Here is a 6,000-nt window from a genome sequence, read left to right on the forward strand (position 1 = left end):
TTTTTTGTATTAGCTCTTAATACAGGTTCAACAGAGTTCGAGTTGACACGGCCCAGGAAGGCGATACCTGCACAGCAAACAACCAGCTACAGAGACAAACTGCCACTTGCGAACTTATTAAACAAGTAGTACTATTTACCAACAAGGTCACTTAACTAGACTAAAAATGTGGCGTTGAGAGCTAGAGGGGCCAAAAGCTCACCGTCTTCGAACCCCTCCCCCCTCTCCTCCCCACATTCCGCCCCCCGCCCCCATATAAAAGTGAATATCAGAGAAACCTGTGAGACAGCTTTTCGTGAATGTTCAGATATACATACAACGTGGGCCTACAGTACAGATAAACCTGACTCGCCACAAGATCAACAGATGTCAAAAGCATGAATAAATGCTACTGTCTCAAAATCGACGATAATGTGCTTCACGGTACTCAGCGCCTCAAACGGATTACTGTATCATAACATCCTAAATCTAATGTGTTATATCTAATTCAGAATCCCTCAAAACAGGTTTTCCTATCAGTATAACTACAACATGTACTGACGTCTGATGTATATAGTGAGTGAATTGGCATATCTGTGGAGTGTGCTACCACCTGGTGGGATTTACGCCAAGTGAACGTGGATAAATGTTTGCTGCAATGTGCTACCACGCGGTGGTGTTGATATAAACTTGTAGGTGAGTGGTGAGGGCTAGCAGTGCACGTTGTGAACTGTGCACATTATTTATGAAATCCGTATGTATTTGGCCTGTAAGGCAATAACGCCACCCAAGTTGCGCACGCGCAGAAGTTCCTTGAAATATGCACAAGTAAAGATGTGCTCGCGACCCTGATGGCAAGTTTCACCGAGTCCAGAGTAGCAATATGTAGATTACCGCCTCTACATTACGTTTAACAGCATTCAAAGAACAGTAACCAATAAATCCGCAACATATCGAAAGTTAGGTTGTTCATGTGCTCTTGTGCTCTTAAATAACACCTGCCACTGGGTACAGTGCAGATGAGGCACATAAGGAAGAGGAAAATAAAAGCGGTATCTACGATATCGAAGCTGTTGCGATGAAGGAAATACATACAGCATTGAGAAATACGGAGAACAGAAAGGTTGTTGCCCCTGACGAGGGTTACTACTGTGTGTTCTCTCCACTACTTCACAAGGAGATTCTGCCGCTTGCAGCTCTCTTCATTTCCACATATCTTCAGTTTCCTTTATTGTTTTCCACAATTTGTATCTTCTCCTTTATTTCATTCTTCTCCAAAATACTAATCCTGCCAGTGCATTCCCCGTCAAATAGTCCTTTGTAACATGCGACAAAGCCAGTTCTTCGTTCTTTTTCTCATAACTTCCGATAGTCTGCTTCTCACCCTTCCTCTTTCCAGCACTTCATTGGTCAATATCTGAACCCAAATATACCTCTCCATTCTCCTCCATACATGCATCTCAAACGCTTCCCAAGTCCTTTGTCCTCTCTTCTCGTGGTCCTTATTTCAGCTCTCTACAGTGCCACACTCCACTTGGCTGCTACTTTCCTGTGTACTTCATCTAGCTTTGTAAACTTCCTCTCCCTGCTGTAAGCTTCTTTAGATGCCGCAATTACAACTTTGATATCCTGGAGGGACATTAGATCTTCCATTATTTTGTTTACCTCATATCTCAAAAGTTTCACTTTCTTAATTTTAATTTGCTCTATCCTAATATTAACTTTTTTACTTTATTTGTCACTCGCTGCGCACCATGTCTCTGAGAGTATATGAGAGAATTTATACTACTTTGTAGTTGATGGTTAGAGGAGAAACATCGTTGTTACAGTTAGTCTACGAAAACCAGTTCGTAGATGTTGACCACTGATGGAATCATGTATACGGTTGGATTTTACGCACTCAGCGTCAGTTAAGGTCCGAAACTGATCTACTGAAGCACCGAGACGGTAGCCCCATAATAAATAACACCATAAGGACAACTGTAGGTGTTTCCATCTTGTCACATGAGTGAACGGCCGACGCCACTCAAACCTTCTTTTAGAAGAGTGGACATGCAGAGACTTAGATTACTAGCTTTCCTTAAGAAGAAGACAATTGAGGTGCGCGTGCACAGTTTTAACGCTCACTTTTCCAAAACAGGATACTCAACATCTCGCTCAGACTATGGAGGAATCAGTTTGTTAAAGTCAGGGTGTAAACTATATTCTAAGATTGTTGTAAATACACTACTGGCCATTAAAATTGCTACACCAAGAAGAAATGCAGATGATCAACGGGTATTCATTGGACAAATGTATTATACTAGAACTGACATGTGATTACATTTTCACGCAATTTGGGTGCATAGATCCTGAGAAAACAGTACCAAGAACAACCACTTCTGGCCGTATTAACGACATTGATACGTCTGGGCATTGAGTCAAACAGAGCTTGGATGGCGTGTACAGGTACCGCATATTGTGACGAGCCAGTTGCTCGGCCACCATTGACCAGACGTTTTCAATTGGTGAGAGATCTGGAGAATGTGCTGGCCGGGGCAGCAGTAGAACGTTTTCTGTGTCCAGAAAGGCCCGTACAGGACCTGGAACATGCGGTCGTGCATTATCTTGCTGAAATGCAGGGTTTCGCAGGGATCGAATTAAGGGTAGAGCCACGGGTCATAACACATCTGAAATGTAACGACCACTGTTCAAAGTGCTAATGCGAACGAGACGTGACCGAGACGTGTCACCGCAGCCATGGTCGTCAAGCTAATAATCCATGCTGCTGCAAACGTCGTAGAGCTGTTCGTGCAGATGGTTGTTGTCTTGCAAACGTCCCCCATATGTTGACACAGGGATCGAGACGTGGCTGCACGATCCGTTACAGCCATGCCATCCGTTACAGCCAGATGCCTGTCATCTCGACTGCTAGTGATACGAGGCCGCTGGGGTCCAGCACGGCGTTCCGTATCACCCTCCTGTACCCACTGATTCCATATTCTGCTAACAGTCATTGGATCTCGACCAACGAGAGCAGCAATGTCGCGATACGATAACCCACAATCGCGATAGGCTACAACCTGACCTTTATCGAAGTCGGAATCTTGATGGTACGCATTTCTCCTCCTTACACGAGGCATCGCAACAACGTTTCACCAGGCAACGCCAGTCAACTGCTGTTTGTGTATGAGGATCGGTTGGAAGCTTTCCTCGTGTCAGTACGTTGTAGGTGTCGCCACCGGCGCCAACCTTGTGTGAATGCTCTGGAAAGCTAATCATTTGCGTATCATAGCATCTTCTTCCTGTCAGTTAAATATCGCATCTGTAACTCGTCACCTTCGTGGTGTAGCAATTTTAATGGCCAGTAGTGTATATTCTAAGATTGTTGTAAATAGATCGGAGGCGTTAACAGATTAAATTTTAACAGAAAATCAGTGTGATTTTAGATCTTTAGTTTAAAAATGTCTATTGGAAACACACTCTGCATTTGTAGACCTTGGAAAAGTTTGATGATATGTAAGCAGAGAAAACGTAATGGGAGACTGATTTATACCCGGTCATCTCATTTTAGTTATTGAAAGTTTATGCAGGGTGCTCTAAAATTCCCATTGGAGACTTTTAGGACTTTGAGAGTGGACTGAGTAGACAATATTTTGAATCGGAATCCATTTCCGGCCGCGCAGGATTAGCCGAGGGGCGCTGCAGTCATGGACTGTGCGGCTGGTCCCAGCGGAGGTTCGAGTCCTCCCTCGGGCATGTGTGTGTGTGTGTGTGTGTGTTTGTCCTTAGGATAATTTAGGTTAAGTAGTTTGTAAGCTTAGTAACTGATGACCTTAGCAGTTAAGTCCCATAAGATTTCACACACATTCTTTCCATTTCTGGAAATGTACCCTTTCGAGTGCCACAGCCGTTTGAAAACATGTTTTCTAGTTTGGTATGCAACAGGGTGGTCATGGTGAGGGGTTCTTATGTCGGATTGGCTGTCATTTGGCGTCTCTCTTACCTCTCTGACCTGGTTCGAGCCTACTTTACACGCCTGTGACTGGCTGAGTACATGTTTGCAGAATACACAGACATGCTCCTTCAGTATGCTGAAGCTGACGGTAATACAAAAACTGCTAGTCGCTTTTACAACATCGTTATCCACAACGTCCGACGCCATCGTACTCCATTTTCACTACAATTACGCAACTTCGACAGGGTACCTCCAACGTCAGCCGAAGTGACTGTGGTCCTTCAAGGAGACGCCGCACAGCAGGATTAGAAGAGGCTGTACTGCACCACGTTGAAGAGAACCCGCCACCGAGTACATGAACAATTGCGCTTGCAATGGACGTTGCTCCCAGCACCATCGCGTATGTTTCACATGTCCATCAACTACGTCCATACCATCTCCAAAGGATACAGTCATTAATGCCCGCTGACTTTGCACCACACCTTGAGTTCTGTACGCAGTTCTTGTGACGCTGCATCAACGAGCACTTAGTGTTTGCACGGCGCATCCTCTTCACAGATGAATGCAAATTTACTAGTGACTGTGTTCTCAGTCCTCGGAAAAGACAAGTCTGGGCAGACGAAAACTCACATACCATTTATGTCCAGGGATTCAAACACAGATTTGGCTCCAGTGTGTGGGCAGGTACTCTGGATGATCGTATGACTAGACCATACATGCCACCACCAAAGTTCACGTGCCTCATCTAAATGAGCTTCCTACAACAAGTGTTGGGCGAGTTGTTGGACGCTGTGCAACTGAAAGTCCGTCAGTACATGTGGTTTCAACATGACTGTGCACTCACTCACTCTTCACCTCCTGTTTGGGAAAACGTGGAAAATGTTGACTATCACCACGCAGGTGGATAGGCTGACGTGGTCCAGTCGCATGACCTCCACTATCACCGAAGCTGACTCCACTGGACTTTTTTGTTTGAGGTAGAATGAAGAATTTGGTCTATGAGACACCTGCAGACACAAAAGAAGAACTTGTAGCACGAGTTGTGATCGCTGCAGCGCAGACTGGAGAGACATCAGGTGTGATAGAGCGTGTGTACCACAGCATCATTCGTAGGTACGACGTGTGCACTGAACTTGGTGGTCGCCACATCGAACCTTACAGATGCTGACCCTCCTTTTAAAAGGGCAAAAACGGTTTAAGTTTAACTGTAAGCAAGTGTCGGTGAAAACTGATTAAGTTTACTTTTTTGTTTCTTTACTTATTAAAGGGTAGAATTATGAAACAAGTGAAGTACTGGGTCACGCCAAATAAATTACTTGTTAATTGTTGGCGTTAATAACATATTTTCAAATCATCACGGAAACGGTATGTCCAGTTCAAAATATTATCTACTCAGTACACTCTACCTGATAGACGTTTGTGATGGGTATGTTACAGAATCCTGTATGAAGGGATCAGTTAAGTCTCCCGCCTCGTGTGTTGGCCAGCTTGCACTCGATTTTTAGCTGGTTTTCTTAACAGTGAATCACTGGCAAAACAAGTGTATTGGTACAGAAACGTCGATGATGACCTGTGTATGTGGGAAGACTTCACAAGATAACTCCAGAAGCACTTGCAAACCGTGAACCAGTGGCATAACAACGTTTAGGGCAGTGTCTAATTAGGAGATTCCACCATTAATTTCCCAGAGGTAATCTTCAAGACAGGAAATAGCAACAATAAATTTAAAAATCAGCCGGAAAGACTCCTTTACTGACACATTTATCCCAGCTTCTTCTGAACATCCAGCAGCCCACAAACTTGCAGCATTTCACCACGTGATCTACCATCACCATTCTATTTCAGTGGCCCAAGAAGACTATCATAAGGAACTCAGTACAATAAAAACAGTTTCTATAAATAATAAATTTGAATCCAGATTTATTCAGATGAAAGTATGTGATTTCAGAGTCCTTTTCAATTCTCAAACATCTATGATGGTATACGAGTATATGAATGACTAAAGAGAAAAATGAAAAATTGTTCCAAGGCCAGGATTCGAACGCAAGAGACTTGGGTTTAAATTCCGGCCTTGGGACAAATTT

The sequence above is a fragment of the Schistocerca gregaria genome, chromosome 8, assembly GCF_023897955.1.
Source record: "Schistocerca gregaria isolate iqSchGreg1 chromosome 8, iqSchGreg1.2, whole genome shotgun sequence".
Taxonomy (NCBI): domain Eukaryota; kingdom Metazoa; phylum Arthropoda; class Insecta; order Orthoptera; family Acrididae; genus Schistocerca; species Schistocerca gregaria.